The sequence below is a fragment of the Aquarana catesbeiana genome, linkage group LG04 (genome assembly GCF_042186555.1).
Source record: "Aquarana catesbeiana isolate 2022-GZ linkage group LG04, ASM4218655v1, whole genome shotgun sequence".
Lineage (NCBI taxonomy): Eukaryota > Metazoa > Chordata > Amphibia > Anura > Ranidae > Aquarana > Aquarana catesbeiana.
In genome coordinates this window covers 402,826,364-402,844,788 of record NC_133327.1, presented here as the reverse complement: position 1 = coordinate 402,844,788, position 18,425 = coordinate 402,826,364, and the positions used below count along the sequence as shown (strand labels likewise).

General features: G+C 42.3%; 1 protein-coding gene across 3 annotated transcripts in view; it reads left to right on the top strand.

The window, feature by feature from the left end:
* Positions 1-18,425, top strand: part of MTCL3 (MTCL family member 3) — a 159,704-nt gene that overhangs the window by 68,520 nt on the left and 72,759 nt on the right. The window contains exon 7 of one of the 3 annotated variants that reach the window (XM_073627220.1): positions 1,811-1,925. The exons of the other annotated variants lie outside the window; for them this stretch is intronic. The gene's annotated coding sequence lies outside the window, so the exon portion shown is untranslated. The remainder of the gene's footprint in view (positions 1-1,810; positions 1,926-18,425) is intronic. 3 annotated transcript variants of the gene reach the window in all.

Below are 18,425 nucleotides of genomic sequence, written 5' to 3'. Positions count from 1 at the left end.
ACTGATTGGCGGTACTAAAGGGTGGCACTGATGGGCACTGAAAGGCAGCACTGATTGGCATCACTGATGGGTACCAATTGGCTGCACTGACTGGCATCACTGATAAGCACTGATTGGCATCAGTTGGGGCTGAACTGATCATCAGGGCGCTGATTATCTGTGCATGTCTCCCCTATGAGGAAATGCTGCTGATGGACTCTGCTCTCCTCAGACCCTGTCAGTGTAAGGAGAGGAAAGCTGATAACCAGCATTTCCTTGTTTACATGTGATTAGCTGTGATTGAACACAGCTGATCACATGGGTAAAGAGGCGTTTCACCCGCTCTTTACCGAGATCACAGATGCGCCGTGTCCCATATGACGTAGTCCCAGAACAAGAGAGCCACCTTGTGCACGTCAATTGTCAATACGGCGGGTAGGAGGTGGTTAAAAAATGCTGTTAAAAGCATGTTTTTAAAGCAGCAGTTTCCTGCCAGCAATCCGACGTCCAGAAATACTTTTTTGAACGTCCTGTTTGCTTGGAGCCACTGGCCATACATGTTCAGTTATCTTGTACAATTTTCTTTTAGATTTACCAAAAACCATATAATATGAGGTCAAAACTAAACAACACTTTCAATCTTATCCAATTAGGCAGGCCCTTGCACTACATAGTTGAAGGTAAAACTAAAGAAAATTGTATGAAAATTGTATAATTTATGGCCAGCCATTGTCAAAGCCTAATTAAAGAAGCTGAAGTTAGAAGCTGATTGACTACCATGCACAGCTGCACCAGATTTTGCACTCTCTAGTCTTAGTAAATTAACCCCATTAGAACCATTACCAGTATGTCTTCATGTCCTGTGGACACCTGTTCAGCACCAGGGAATAAGGGGAGATCCCCCTATAGAGTGGCATATAGCTCTGTGCTGTAGTTTTTAAGTAACATGTCTGCTTTAAAATTGCTACTTATATTAGACATTAGATTTTAAAACTGGCAAACCCTTTTTTGCCAAATCATATTATACTTTAACTAGGAATGAGCATGGAAGTAGACACTGTGGGATTGATTTACTAAAACTGGAGAGTGCAAAATCTGGTGCAGCTTTGCATGGTAGCCAATCAGCTTCTAATTCCAGCTTTTACAATTGAGCTTTGACAAAAAAAATGGAAGCTGATTGGTCGCTATGCAGAACTGAACCAGATTTTGCATTCTCCAGTCACCAGTTACCAGTAATGATAACAGTCATTTGTAATTCAGTTTAGAACACAAGAGGACCCCATCTAATAGGTGTCAAAGTTGTGACATAAAAACAAAGAATGTGCATATATATATATATATATATATATATATATATATATATATATATATATACACACACACACACACGCACACACATCATATTACCAAAAGCATTGGGACACCTGCCTTTACACACAGATGAACTTTAATGGCATCCCAGTCTTAGTCCGTAGGGATCAATATTAAGTTGGCCCACCCTTTCAAGCTATAACAACTTCAACCAATCTATCGATCAACTTCTGTATAACCAGCCTGTCAGGTTTTTCCTGATCAGTGTATTCTAATGGCGGGGAAGGCAAAACAAAGTAAAACTCCATAATGTAATATTATGGACACCATTTACTATTGCAAGAAATATCTGTACTCACAAATAAAAAGAATCAAAAATTCTGCTTTCACCAGCAGGCATACTGATGCCAATGCTATGCTGCGCCCTACATACGTTTTGTCTCAAGGGATGCCTTGATAAATCGTGTCAATAATACTACATTATGGAGGTTTTTCTTGTGTTTCTTCCTGAATATTATAGAGCTTGAAGACTCATATTGGCATCTTCAAAGGAGAACTAGTCAGATCCAGCCATTCATCTGGGATTTGTGCTAAAGCGCTGTATAAGCTCTGTGAATGTGGGGTCTATTGCTCTGGTAAGCAGTTCTGTGTGCAGGTAGAGGAGCACTGAATGGAATATTTTGCACTGAGATCTCACACACCTAAATGCTTGTTCTTTTACACATGGATGGACTTTGTTTTATCACTGATGAATATTGAGCACTGTAATTCATATTGATTGAATATTACTATGTGCTTCATATAGCAGATAAAGTGTTAGACAATATATGGGATTTTACGTATATCTGTTAAATTTGTAATTTTAAGAGACAGCGCAGCATATTTTTGCCGCCTTAGCTATTGCCTACAGTGTACAGCTTGAGTATTATTGTAAAATGACAACATGACTAAATATGATAGGAATTACATAACATTAGCTCAGCTAATCAGCTACATAGTTTTGCATGTAATTGCTGATTAGCCTTTGCCCTGGAACAGCAAGAAGGAGGTATTCTTTTTTTCAGTGCCCATATAACAAGCTACAAACAGTGGGGTTGATTTACTAAAATTGGAGAGCGCAAAATCCGGTGCAGCTGTGCATGATAGCCAATCAGCTTCTAACTTCAACTTGTCCAATTAAGCTTTGACAAAAAAAACCTGGAGCCTGGGTTCACACCTGTGTGAATACAGACATCGCATGTGATTCACACCCACACCGATTGCATTCGATGTCTGTGCAATGCGAGTTCAGCCATACAGTTTTATGGCTGAACTCACACTAGATTTGCAAGAAAATAGTGCAGGGACTTTTTTTCCCTGCACTGGAATCGGATAGCATGGGTGTTCTCAGTGCGATCTGTGAACCGATCTGGGGGTGTCATTAACATTGTATTGACACCCCCAGCGGTTCGCAGAGGGCAGTGTGAACTGCCTGCAGGAGAGATGCGATGAGGGAACCGGCGCTGGAATTGCGCTGATTCCTGCATCGCATATGTGTGAACCTAGGGGGAAGCTGAATGGTTTCTATGAACAGTTGCATCAGATTTTGCACTCTCCGGCTTTAGTAAATCCACCCCAGTGCGATCTTACATCTATGTTAAAATGCCCACAGATTATTTTCTTAAGATATCATGATACCATGCTCAGAAAACATTTGATAGCCCTGCAAGGGGATCTATGTTATATTTATGAAATTAAGTAAATGTTTTTGCATTCAAATGACTTTCTGCGAATGTAATGTCTGGTAATGCAACATTACAAATTAATTTATTCTGCTCTTGACTCCTAAAATTAAATTGATCTGCTTTAGGAGAAGGAGACCTACAACTTTGTAGGTTTTCTAGCTTTTAAGCCAGCTATATAGTACCTAACATTTGAAAGTAATGACAGTTGATTGAGTATTTTTTACAACATTCATTTTATGTAGGCAATAACTCCAGGGTAAATACAGTCAGTGATTGGTCCATTATCACCACAAAAAGTAAACAATTTTTGGGTGTACTATTAGATTTAAATGTTAAAGTGGTTGTGAAGGCAGAAGGTTTCTTATCTTCTATGCATAAAAGTGATTGTAAACAATCACCTTGTAAAACAACCCATTCAGTTTAAAATAAAAATGAAATTCAAAACATTTTTGTATAAATATAAAAAACATTATAAATAAATCTTTATCTTTTATATAAGTGATCACATTTCCTCTGTTCTCAGCTGAAAAGGAGCTGGGGGTGGGGAGCAGTAGGACACTGATCTTCCCAATGAATGGTTGTGCAGTGGGAGGGGGGGGGGGCAAGTCTGAACACTGGAGGAGAGTACACTGAGTTCCCAGTATAGCTAGAGAACTGACCACAGTGAGCTCTTCTGCTTAGCGTGGTCAGTTTTAATAGGAAAGTAGAGGGACTGGCAGGATCACCAGGGATTTCCCACAAAGGAAGCAATACAAAGAGAGCACAGGATACTTTCTCATACAAGTACATAGTACAGCAAGAACATATCAGGAACATGAAGTGTTGGGGTAACAAACGCTTTAAGGTAAGAAACCTTCTGGGGATCCCCACACCCCCCTTACTTACCTGAGTCTGATCCCGACCTGGCGATGTGCATGAGAGCAGTGGCTCTTGCCGCTGTCTCCCCCTCACTGGGCCGATTGAAAGTGGTGGGAGCCATTGTCTCCCACTGCTGTCAGTGAAACTCTGTGATGAGGGAGCAGGGGATGGGACTGAGCCACCCTGTCAATAGACACAGACACCGAAAGGGTGGCTCAGGAGTGAGCCTTCATAAGTGTCCCAGTAGAAAGTAGCTTTTTTATGGAGACAATAACTGAAGAGCCAGGAGCGCCGGAAAGGGGACCAGAGAAGAGGAGGATTGGGGCTAATCTGTGCAAAACCGTTGCACAGAGCAGGTAAGTATTACATGTTTATTATTTTAATAAAAACAAATGGATTCATCATTCTTGATGAGAGTTGTGCACATGTTTGGGCTTCTTAGACAGTATTAAATTGTAGTCTGAAATAATTTCTTGGTATGGAATCATCAAACTGGATAAGAAGCAGTTGGTGAGGTTAAAAACCCTTGTGTAATTGTTATTGATTTACCCACTGTAATCTTACACTGGAGGTGTCTGCGGCTCACCTGCCTTTGTTTATAAGATAAACCTGAAAAATCAAATGATGCAACCATTCATATTTAGAAAAGCAACACAAGGCTCACCACATACATCACAGTTTGACCATACTATCTCTGTACAATCAACCTTAGAATTACCATAACTATAAAATATGATAACCTGCCCAAATTATCCAGTCAATGTGTATCCAATCATAGAGGGACTTACACTACATATTTTTTGGTAGATCTAAAGGAGGTGTAAAATTAGATTGTTACATTTGTGATTAGCTTTAGCGTGACGGTAGGATAGCTGCATGTCCAGTAGCCCTCTGTTATCTATAGCTGTCTTTATAGCAAACCTGTATGTAGCGCTGGTAGATTTTTTTAATCTACCGCTGATAGGTTAATCTTGTGGGTTACTTGTTAGAGGGAGTTAGATTTGCCTCTGTTCCAGCTTGGCTGAGTTGCATGTGGTTCCACACTGTGCCGGTGGGTGTCGTTGTCACCATCGGCTGGTGTTGGAAAAGCAACGTGTTGAAGCGTATGAGTGCTCCTCTGTCCCGGAGACAACTCGGTGGAGGTGGTCCTCCGAGTTGCATTCTGGGAGAGGGTATTTATGGGACAGACGCCATGTTTAGGGGTTCATTTTCAGCCACCTGCTGGCCCTCCTGGCCGACAGGTATGCGTTAAGAGTACCACCTCGTGGTCCTCTGTTCCGGAGGCCCAGGTCGCTGCGGCGTGTGGGTGGGCCCAGAAGCCTGTCTGGGGCCTACCACAGCGGCAGAGGAATGGTCCTCAGCTGTCTATCCTGAGTGAAGAAGCTGGACAACCGAGAAGATCCCAGGGGAGGGCCCGTCATGGAAGGATCATGCAGAGTGCTGGTCTGGAGAGGGGCCCGGTGACTCGGTTGGAGGACGTATCCTGAAGTAATCTTACTGCATAGTACTGCCGGGTTGGCTTAAAGGTTCAAGTACTGTGTCTGACATTCATTGCAAACCAATACATCCTCTGGCAGATCGATTCCAAACAAGTCTGTGGCAGAGACTTTTGTTCGTGCTGCGTACTGGCTGCTAGGCAAGTGAGAGAGGCCTATCCAGGCGGGCAAAGATTGGGTCCCACAAGGGGGAGCGCATTCAACCATTCAACCGCAAGTGTTCAATTCCAGAGAATGTTCTAAAGAATACTAAGGAAAGGTATTTGAGCTTCCCTGCAACTTTCCTTCTGCCTCTTTCCTGCGACTTCCTTTATTATTTGTTCATTAAAGCATTGGAAAATCTACTCAAGTGTTAGTGTCTACATCGTCCAGAGGTAAACTCAACGGAACCCTAGACCTGGTGCCGGTGAAACAGAGGTGTCAAGAGTGAAGGTAACAGCCCGCTTTAAACCAGCAGCTCCACCGAGAGTTAGTGCTACATGTAAATAACTGGACTTTGTTGGGGAGAGGATGACTGACTTGCCAAACCATTAGAAGTCATTTAAGTCATATGAATATGAGTTGTACAGTACAAAGTCATACAAATGAAAAATCTGGTTGCATTGTGATGCATTTGTGTGAGGTTGAATCAATTCTGCTCCTAGTTCTATTCAATCCACATTTTTCCCGAAGAGCCCTTTCACACCGGGCCGCCCATAGCGTCGGCGGTAAAACACGGCTATTTTTAGCAGCGTTTTACCGTCGGATTAGGGGCGCATTTCGGCCGTTAGGGGGGCGCTTTTACCCCCGCTAGCACCCGAGAAAGGGTTAAAACCGCCCGCAATGCGCCGCAATAGCGGCGTTTTGCCGGCGGTATCCCAGCGCTGCCCGATTGATTTCAATGGGGAGCAGCGGTGGAGGAGCGGTAAACACACCGCTCCTTTACCGCTTCAAAGAAGCTGCTGGCAGGACTTTTCCTGACGTCCTGCCAGCGCAGCGCTCTGGTGTGAAAGCCCACGGGCTTTCACACTGGAGACAATGCTGCAGCTGTTTGAGGGCGGATTGCAGGCGCTATTTTTAACGCTATAGCGCCTGCAAAAGGCCCTCGGTGTGAAAGGGGTCTAATACCATGAGCATTTTCAGACTGGTGCTTCCAGGATCATACATACAGCCATATTTATCCATGGGCACTACAGATCTGTTGATATGGACACTGGTCTGTTGGAACCGGAGAAAACTCAGGTTGGGCACTCCGAATCCACCATGTTGGTAGGTAAATTGGCCCTAATATGTGTGTGCTTTCATGTATGCATATGAGATAGGGACCTTGGATTGTAAGCTACTTGAGGTAAGGGACTGTTGTAAGTGTACAGTATGTAAAGCTAACTGTCAACACCATATAATAACACCATTATAATAAATAATAATACACCAATCATAGGCTAACGAGTACCAAGCCATTAAGCGTGTAACATAATCTGACACATAAATAACGTGTACTCAGATTGGTCTGAAGTGGTAAGTGGGGTACCCCAAGGTTCTGTCATGGGACCAATTCTATTTAATTTTTTCATAAATGATATAGTAGATGGTATAATTAGTTCAATCTCAGTTTTTGCAGACGACACAAAAATAAGCAGGGCAATAACTTCACATCAGGATATAGAAATCTTACAGAAAGATCTGAACAAAATAATGGGGTGGGCAACTACATGGCAAATGAGGTTTAAAGTGGAGAAATGTAAATTAATGCACTTGGGGGCAAAAAACCTAAATGCAAACTACTCACTAGGGGGAGAACCGCTGGGGGAATCAAGGATGGAGAAAGATCTGGGGGTCCTAGCAGATGGCAAACTGCACAATAGCATGCAATGTCAAGCTGCAACTACTAAAGCCGGCAGAATTTTAGCCTGCATAAAAAAAGGCATGTACTCCAGGGTAAAACGATAATCCTGCCACTTTATAAATCTCTGGTTAGGCCACATCTGGAGTATTCCATCCAGTTCTGGTCTCCAGTCCTCAGAAGGGATGTGCTTGTGCTGGAGCCGTAGAGAGTCTAAAGAAGGGCAACAAAATTAACAAGGGGCCTGGATGAACTCAATTACGAGGAACGACTACAAGCACTAAATTTATACTCGCTGGAGAAGTGATGCTTGAGAGGGGACATGATAGTGATTTACAAATATCTCAATGGTGATCCCAGCATAGGAAAATAACTATTCAGTCTCAGGGAGTGTAAGAGGACACAGGCCACACAATGAGATTGGAGGAGAAGCGGTTTAACCTTAAACTGTGCAGGGGGGTTTTCACTGTCAGGGCAATAAGGCTGTGGAACTCTCTTCCACAATTGGTGGTGGCAGTGGGGAGTATGGATGTTTTTAAAAGACTCTTGGATGTGCATCCTAAAGAACACAACATACAGGGGTATGGGAAATAATTATAGACACTGACACACTTACACCTACACAGGTTGAACTGGATGAACTATTCTCTTTATTCAACCTTACCTACTATGTAATTATATACAGTATCTCACAAAAGTGAGTACACCCCTCACATTTTAGTAAATATATTATTATATCTTTTCATGTGACAACACTGAAGAAATTACACTTTGCTACAATGTAAAGTAGTGAGTGTACAGCTTGTATAACAGTGTAAATTTGCTGTCCCTTCAAAATAACTCCACACACAGCCATTAATGTCTAAACCGCTGGCAACAAAAGTGAGTACACCCCTAAGTGAAAATGTCCAAATTGGCAATTAGCCATTTTCCCTCCCCATTGTCATGTGACTCGTTAGTGTTACAAGGTCTCAGGTGTGAATGGGGAGCAGGTGTGAAATTTGGTGTTATCGCTCTCACTCTCTCATACTGGTTACTGGAAGTTCCACATGGCACCTCATGGCAAAGAACTCTCTGAGGATCTGAAAAAAAGAATTGTTGCTCTACATAAAGATGGCCTAGGCTATAAGAAGATTGCCAAAACCCTGAAACTGAGTTGCAGCATGGTGGCCAAGACCATACAGCGGTTTAACAGGACAGGTTCCACTCAGAACAGGCCTCGCCATGGTTGACCAAAGAAGTTGAGTGCACGTGCTCAGCATCATATCCAGAGGTTGTCTTTGGGAAATAGACATACGAGTGCTGCCAGCATTGCTGCAGAGGTTGAAGGGGTGGGAGGTTGGCTTGTCAGTGCTCAGACCATACGCCGCACACTGCATCAAATTGGTTTGCATGGCTGTCATCCCAGAAATAAGCCTCTTCTAAAGATGATGCACAAGAAAGCCCACAAACAGTTTGCTGAAGACAAGTAGACTAAGGACATGGATTACTGGAACCATATCCTGTGGTCTGATGAGACCAAGATAAACTTATTTGGTTCAGGTGGTGTCAAGTGTGTGTGGCGTCAACTAGGTAAGGAGTACAAAGACAAGTGTGTCTTGCCTACAGTCAAGCATGGTGGTGGGAGGGTCATGGTCTAGGGCTGCATGAGTGTTGCTGGCACTGGGGACCTACAGTTCATTGAGGGAACCATAAATGCCAACATATACTGTGACATACTGAAGCCGAGCATGATCCCTTCCCTTCGGAGACTGGGCCGTAGGGCAGTATTCCAACATGATAATGAACCCAAACACACCGCTAAGATGACCACTGCCTTGCTAAAGAAGCTGAGAGTAAAGGTGATGAACTGGCCAAGCATGTCTCCAGACCTAAACCCTATTGAGCATCTGTGGGGCATTCTCAAACGGAAGGTGGAGGAGCGCAAGGACTCTAACATCCACCGGCTCCATGATGTCGTCATGGAGGAGTGGAAGAGTGGCAACCTGTGAAGCTCTGGTGAACTCAATGCCCAAGAGGGTTAAAGCAGTGCTGGAAAATAATGGTGGCCACACACAATATTGACACTTTGGGCCCAATTTGGACATTTTCACTTAGGGGTGTACTCACTTTTGTTGCCAGCTGTTTAGACATTAATGGCTGTGTATTGAGTTATTTTGAGGGGACAGCAAATTGACACTGTTATACAAGCTGTATACTCACTACTTTACATTGTAAAAAAGTGTAATTTCTTAAGTGTTGTCACATGAAAAGATATGATAAAATATTTACAGAAATGTGAGGGGTGTACTCACTTTTGTGAGATACTGTATGTAACTATACTTATCCTCCAAATAGCGAAGTACTGAGTGCAATGTGATTAATAATGTACAATCAGCATGCATAGTGCTGGCATCAAAAGTTAGATGGACCAACTCCATCAAGCATTTGTAGACAGTAACATGAGTAGTGGCTTTGTAGGCCTTAGTTATCTCAATTTCAGGGCCAGTTCAGGTTCTGTTTACCTCCAAGTAAATACTGCACAGACAGCATACCGCTGCTATCCTTTTGACCCCCCCTATGCCCTTCCACTTGAGTTAGGATTGAATGGAATGCACGTACTTTAAATAGCTGTCAAAAAAGTAACAATTTGCTTCTCTACCGGGATAACCACAAACATGGACTAGTAGCATTAACAAATGTGCAGTTTCAAGGTAATTTGTTTTCAAGGACGGATATTTCTTGAACGCAATCCAAAGAGGTGGAATTTTACATAAAATACCCATGGACATTCCCTTACCTGGATGGATTGGTTTGATATAATATGGCTCCAATTTAAAATACGTTTTTAACAGATAGGATTGTTACTGCTTATAGAATGCATGTTTTTATCATTTTTCACAAGTCTGGCAAGCACTTTCCTATATACAGTTATATACGGTATGTATGTTGACATTTTTATACCAATCATTGATCTAATCTCTATTGTAAATTCCTCATTTACTTGCCTTGTAATTGGTCAGAATCAGAATATAAATGGCCATTTGAACCCTAAACTATTTTAGGTTCTAGTTTAATCTATACTAACAGTGTTATATTTGTAAGTGATATGACTAATTGAATCATTACTTGTGTATACAGTATACACTATGATAGCTAGGACTTTTTTGTGCTTTAGTGCTCTCCTTATGGCTCAGTTGTTAACCACTATACAAGATGTTGGAAAACATTTACTAGGGCTGGGTTCACACTTCTAATTTTCAGTGCGATTATGTAGTGACATTTGGATGCAACTTTGATAAGGCTTGCACACTCACCGGCCGCTTTATTAGGTACACTTGTTCAATTGCTTGCTAACACAAATTGCTAATCAGCCAATCACATGGCAGCAACTCAATGCATTTAGTCATATAGACGTGGTGAAGACAACTTGCAGAAGTTCAAACCGAGCATCAGAATGGGGAGGGAAGGGGATTTAGGTGACTTTGAACGTGACATGGTTGCTGGTGCCAGATAGGCTGGTCTGAGTATTTACTGGGATTTTCACGCACAACCATCTGTAGGGTTTACATGATCAGTGGTCCAAAAAAGGGAAACTATCCAGTGAGCAGCAGTTGTGTGGACGAAAATGCCTTGTCAGAGGTCAGAGGAGAATAGGCAAACTGGTTCGAGATGATAGAAAGGCAACAGTAACTCAAATAACCACTCGTTACAAGCAAAGTATGCAGAATACCATCTCTGAATGCACAACACATCAAACCTGGAAGCAGATGGGCTACAGCAGCAGACGATCACTCTGGATACCACTCCTGTCAGATAAAAACGGGAAAGTGAGGCTACAATTGGCACTGGCTCACCAAAATTGAACAATAGAAGATTGGAAAAACGTTGCCTGGTCTGATGATTCTTGATTTCAGCTGATACATTCAGATGGTAGGGTCAGAATTGGTGTAAACAACATAAAAGCATGGATCCATCCTGCCTTGTATCAACGGTTCGGGCTGGTGGTGGTGGTGTAATGTGGGGGAAATTTTCTTGGCACACTTTGGGCCCCTTAGTACTACTACCTAAGCATCGTATAAACTCCACGGCCTACCTGAGTATTGTTGTGGACCATGTCCATCCATTTATGACTACAGTGTACCCGTCTTCTGATGCAGCAGGATAATGCACCATGTCACAAAGCTCAAATCATCCCACCACTGCTTTCTTGAACATAACAATGTGGTCACTGTACTCCAATGGTTCTACAGTCACCAGATGGTGGAATGGGAGATTCACATCATGGATGTGCAGCCGACAAATCTGCAGCAATTGTGTCATGCTACCATGTCACTATGGGCCAAAATCTCTGAGGAATGTTTCCAACACCTTGTTGAATCTCTGCCGGGAAGAATTAAGGCAGTTCTGAAGGCAAAATGGGGTACAACCCGGTACTAGCACGGTGTACCTAATAAAGTGGGCGGTGAGTGTATATTCTATGGGGCCAAAATTGCACTGAAAAGTAGTACAGGCTGAGTACAATGCTGAGTCGCATTGATGTAAATTGATACCCTTGAAAACAATGTGATTTCCCTTGTCATACGACAGTTGCATCTGAAATCGCACCAGTGTGAACCAGGCCTTAGTCATTATAATTGTTTCTCAGTAAAGAGAGGAGAAATGCTTTCATTGTGTGTGTGTTCGTGTACTGAAGAAAAGCTGGAACAAATACAGTTCTGTGCCAATTAGGGCGGTAGAATGACAGTGGCACATCAGACTGGTTATTTTTTTTTTTTATTTATACGAACTTTATTGAAATGTCATTCACAGTGACATTCAATTAGGTTCTGTTGGCCACAGCGTGGTGCGATGCGGTGGATTGCATTGCACTGTGCTGCACTAGGGTTACTACCTCATCCCTTTAAACCCCAAACACATATGAATTCCACAGGTTCTGTGGCTGATTAAGGTGGTAATTAAACTCACTTGGTGCCTTATCTGCATTAAATTGGCCTCAGAACCTGTGCAACTATATATGTTAAGGTTTAAAGGGATGAGGTGGCAACCCTATGCTGCACTGAAAAAAAAACTGCATGGTGTACTTTTTGTTTGTGCACAGCACCACAACGCAGTGGTGTGAACTGGCCAGGTAGTAGAAAAGGCATTTAGCCTTGTCTTGTTGTGGAACTGTGCTGAAAAAGCCACCCAATGCAGTCCTACAGCACCTGGTGTGATTGAGCCCTGTCTGTTAACCTCCCTGGTGGTATGATTATTTCGGATTTTAGGTGCTGAAAGCGGTACCATTATTTTGCATGGAAATTTGGCGTTTTATATTGTAGGTCTGTAATTCTTAACAATAACACACTTAAATCTGTACAAACCAGAGTCTAGTAGATATCCCGGGTATGATAAAGTTTGAAACACAAAAACATAAATTATAATATAATAAATAAAAATAAATAATTAAAAAAAAAAAAAAATAGTAATAAAATAAATTTCCCCACAATTCACTATCGCTCAATTCTGCAAGTGTTCTAATTTACTATCGCTGTTTTCTAGCTGGTCTAAAGCCACTTTTGACGTAAAGGGACACTTTTTGGTTGCTATGGACAATCTCCAGTTTCCAGGCAGAAAGAACAGTGTATATCATGTAAAACTGCATGCAGGGCATGGGACAAAGCACTGGGGACAAAAGGGATGTGAAATCATTTCATACAGTACTGTAATCTGTAAGATTACAGTACTGTATGTGTTATGATTTTTACTTTTTTTTTTAATTTGCCGCCAGGCTCTGCCCCGTGTGTCGCGCCGCTCGCAGGGAACGGAGCCTGGCACGGAGAGGCTTCGGAGGAGGACGGAGCCCTCGGACACTGCGGGGGACATCGCAGGATCCCGGGGACAAGGTAAGTAACGCCGCCCCAGGATCCTGCAATGCGATCCCGAGTGTGGCTCGGGGTTACCGCTAATGGTACTGAATTTTAACCCCGAGCCACACTCGGGAAAACCGCCAGGGAGGTTAAGGGATCAGATACATTTCTATTAGATCAGTGGTTCTCAACCTTTCTAGTGCTGTGACCCCTTGATAAAATTTCCCAAGTTGTGGGGACCCCAATTATAAAATATTTTCGTAGCGTGGGTTGTCAGCACCTAAGGCAAGATAAATAATTTTCACCCCTAACCCACAGACATTTAGCGTTCTCTGAGTCCCTTCCACTCGTACAGTATTAAAACCCCTTATGGTACATTTTAGGATGTACCACTCTTTCTCTTTGTTCTTCTTTCTTTCCCTTTTATCCCTCTCTATCCTAATCTCTTGTTTTTTTCCCCCCATCCCTCTCTCTAGCCATCTTTCTTGTTCTTTCCCTTATTCTTTCTCTCCTTTTTTCTTTGTTCCTCCGCCTCTTTTCATCTCCCTTCCATGTATTCTCTATTTTTATTCCTTCTCTTACTCCTTGGTGGGGGGAATAGGATGAGTGGCAGTGCTGGCGGGGAGTTGGGATCAGTGGCAGTGCTGGCGGGGAGTTGGGATCAGTGGCAGTGCTGGGGGCAGTTTTGATCAGCCAACTTAGGTGCTCTTGATCAAGGTCATCTGCTGATCTGAGAACTGTAGTGGGAACTTTTAATGGCAACTGTAATCACAGGTATTATTACTCACTGTGTCTCTGGATTCACTGTGTCTCCGACTTTGTGGTCTCGTAGCAGTGACACCTATGCCAAAATCAGGAGATAGGGTCTCCTCCAGCCCCCCACTTAACATTCCTTATCAGTCAGCTGACCTCTAGTCTCTGCCCCCCAGCCACGCCGTGAACTGAATGGGTGGCTGCGAAGAGGCTCCAGGAATGGCCCAGCTGGGCGGCCACAGGCTCCAGAGACAGCCCTGTTGGGTGGCCACAGGTTCCAGGGACAGCCCTGCTGGGCTGCCGCAAAAAGGCTGGGAGAGCCAGGGAGAGGAACAGACCAGGATTCGGTGACACCTGGCAAAACGTCATTTGACCCCCGAGGGGGTCCCGACCCCCAGGTTGAGAACCACTGTATTAGATGTTCCCAAATTATTATTATACAGGATTTATATAGCGCCAACAGTTTGCCCAGTGTTTTACAACATGAGGGCAGACAGCACACTTACAATACAAATCAATACAGGAGGAATCAGAGGGCCCTGCTCGTTAGAGCTTACAATCTAGAAGGGATGTGTTTATCACATGGTTAAGCCAACCATACACGTTACAATCTGTAGGTGCAATTTCCTTTAAATCTACAAACAACTGTGTCTTAAATGGGCCCATTTGTTTGGATTAAAATGAAATGGACTAGGTAAGCTCTCACATTGCATCGTTTTGGTAAAACTAAAGCAGGCCATACCCTATACAACTTTCCTTTGGTTCCTAATGAACTGGCCAAAATTCACTCCATGGGTGACCCTGTTGCCAGCCTTCTGTCCTTCATCCTTTGATTGAAAAATCTGAGAAGCTATGCAGAAAATCTTCAGCCAAGCATCAGCTGCATCCAATCAGATAAAGCCACTGTTTGGGTATTCTGACAGCCGCCACTGCATGGAGGAAAATCAAAAAAAAATTGATTTTTTTTCGTTCAGCATGCAGGCTGAATAGTAAAAAAAAATTCAAGTTTATGGCCATTTTACCAATAGGGTTGTATAATCAATGGCTAGCTTTAGAAAAAGATGTTTTTCAGTATGTGTATATTTGCCATTTTATGTTGTTGAAAAACAGGCTGTGGGTGCTCATTTACTAGTACATTCAAACCTTATTGCAGGACATGTTTTATTGCTTTGCCTTGATATGCAGTAGTAGCTGTGTATCACATGCAGTTGTATGGACGTGTTGGATCTGTAATCAAATATGAGGATAATACAATGAACAGCCTTGTCTGAAAGTCAGGTCTGTTGTCATGACTAAGGTTATTAGTTATGTCTACATTGGACACAGTGGGAGGCCTCAACCACACAACACATTTCACACTCACACAACATCTGACACTTTAACCTCTTGCACATCATTTATCAAAAGGTCCAAGAGATCAATGAACTTGCTTTGAACAGCTAGTTGGGTTGAAGAGATAGTTCTACTTCTATGTTTACAAAGGTATATTGCTGACTTCTCATTCTGCAAAGGCCATTAGTTTGGCTGCCCTACTGACCTCTTTCTTCAGTACTTCATATCACCAACCCATAAGTATTCAGAAAAGAAATTCTGACTTTCCCTGGTATGTACACTTCAGCCAAGTCAGTGTCACTGTGTAAGGGAGCATAGCAGCAGGGGAGCACAGGAAAGGTGAGTATGTGCTGCTGCCGAGGGTTGCTTAAAAGTGAAAATGTTGCATTGCCCCACATGTACTAATCCCAAGTTATAACAATTTGGCCTTCAGAGCATTTTTTTATTGTTTAAAAATTTACATTTTTGGCTACAAAATTACATAAGCCCCACAGAACATGATATATTTTCTGAAAGCAGAGGACCTGTAGAATAAAAAGATGGTAGTTTTTTTTGTGAAACCTTATTTGCACTGCTGTTTATCAAATCTATCTTTTCAGTAAAAAATACACTAAAATACATTTTAGTGCACACAAACAAAATTTTAATTTTGTTGTAAAAAATACAGTAAAATATGAGGTTGGGTTGAATAAAGAGATACTAAAAATGCCAAGCCTCAAAAATGTGTGCACGGAGATGCGGAATGTGTTAAAGTGGTTCAAAAGGTAAACATTTTTCTTTCTTCAATGCATTCCCCGCATTAGAGTAAAAACGTTTTGCCACTTGCTATGGCCCCCTTTTCCCAAATACTTACCTGTCCTGTGTCGATCCAGTGCTCTACCTGTCTGCTGGTTTTCTGTCCTCTCTCTCCGCTCTTACAAGCTTGGCTGAAAGCCAGCGGCTCCTTCTGCTGTCGGTCAAATCCTGTGAGCAAAATGAGAGGGGTGGGGTCAAGCCACATTGTGTGTGCCAATGGACACACAGCCTAGGTCAGGATCAAGCATGCACATCTGCCCCCAAAGCAAGCACTGGGGGCAGACACAGAAGAGCAGGAGCCAAGATCGCCAGCAGGGGACCCTGAAAAACCAGGTTCAGGGCTGCTCTGTGCAATACCATTTAAAAAATTGCCTTTAAAACCGCGTTAACTCCCAAAGTGCAAGATGTTAGCTGGTTTTACATCCTGTCCAGCCCTGTGTCCTTTCTCCTGGGCTCATCATTTGGACTAATCATTGGAGTTACTTATTATTACGATGGACTTATTTTGCAGTACCTTGTAGACTAGCAGATTAGGAGCGCCACATTCTGTATCCCATCTCAAAATTGTGTGCACCTGCAAAACAGCAAAAATTATAGTACCCAAAACTATCAATAAGGGACACTTTAAATGCCTTTACAGCTCATCAGTTTGGAGCTAACTGCAGTAAAAATGATCAGCTTAGAATTCTTTCTTTTACTCCAATGTGCACACAATATGTGTTAAAATCCCTCTCTAGCCGAGATCCTATCACCTCAATGAACATCACAGCTGCCCAGGGACGTGCAGTCAGGGGAGGCAGGTGAGGCAAAAAACAATCAAGCTTCGAGGGTCGTAGCTTGATGGTCTGTGGTCACAGAGACCTCAAATTTGGGGGCGGGGGGGGGTGGTAGGTAGTTGAAGTCCTACCCCACCACTGGTCGAAATTTGAGGCTCCTAGCACCTATGGTTTATGGGGATACGGGGTTCCTTGTGCAGCCTGTCAGAAGGTACATACAGAGCGGCCAGTTTAAATACAAACTGGCACACGCTGTTTGCAGCAGACTGAGAGGATGAGCTCACTGTGCCTCTCACTTCTTGTCAGAAGCATTGAGCTCAATGGACAACTTGGAGCCTTGGACCAATGGTAAAGCACCATTGGTCTAAGCTATCTAATAAAAATGCTGCAGTGGAGCCTCTCCTCTCACTGCAGTGTCATAGAAGCGGCACGTGTCTACAAGACAAATGCTCCCTTCCAGCCCAGCCCTCTTAACTACAAGGAAAAAATATGGGTTTATGGGTATAAGGTTTACCCAAAATCCCATGTTTTTCTCACACAGTTAAGGCTTAATGTACACAGGACGTTTTTACAACCGCTCCTGAACGATTTAACTTGACAGATAAAAACCCACGTTTAAAACGTCCCTTTTTTCCGCGTTTTGCTGCTTTTGCTTTTAGAAGCGTTTGAAAAAAAAATGTAAAAAAAAAATGTTTGTTTTTTGTTTTTTTTTCAAAATAGTCAAAAATGAAAAACACCTGTAAACGAAATGCGGCTAAACTCCAGTACCGCGTTTAGCGGCGTTTGGCGTCTGAAACGTCGGGAATGTTGGCGTCTGAATTCATTTTTTTGCCTTCAAAGAAAAGCCTCTAAAGGGCAACTGCCTAAAAACGACATTAAACAAACCTGTGTGCATGTACACATAAGATAACATTGGATGAGTTCAGGGGCAGCTGAAAAAAGCAGCCAACTGCCTCTGAACATCAGTTTACCAGCAGCAGAGTACATGAGACCTAAGAGGGAGAATCTGCTGCTTTTTTAATCAAGCTAAATAAAATATTATTATGCTATATGTTATAACATAATAATTTATTATTTATTTACTGTGAAATTACTGTTTGGAAGTTAGAACTTCAAACTTCAGTAATTTGTCTGTTAAGCCACCTGCTTGAGTACAGTTTTTGAAAATATAGTAAATTACCTTAAAAACAATATATAATTATTTGTATATTACTTACGTATGGTAATTAACCACTTGCCACCCAGGCCAATTCTGACACTTCTACATAAAAAAGCATCACTTTTTCGCTAGAAAAATTACTCAAAACCTACAAACTTTATATTTATCTTGTTTTTCTTAGCAGACACCCTAGGGAATAAAATGGTGGTCATTGCAACTTTTTATGTCACACGGTATTTGCGCAGCAATTTTTTTAAATGCTTTTTTTGGGAAAAAAACAGTTACATGAATAAAAACAATTAAAAAAACACTAAAGTTAGCTCTATTTTTTTATATATTGTGAAAGATGATGTTACGCCAAGTAAATGGTTACCTAACATGTCACGTTTTAAAATTGAACACACTTGTGGAATGGCGCTAAACTTCAGTACTTAAAAATCTCCATAGGCGACGCTTTAAATTTTTTTACAGGTTACATGTTTAGAGTAACAGAGGAGGTCCAGTACTAGAATTATTGATCCCGCTCTAATGTTCGCGGCGATACCTCACTTGTGTGGTTTGAGCGCTGTTTACATATGCTAAAACAAGTGCT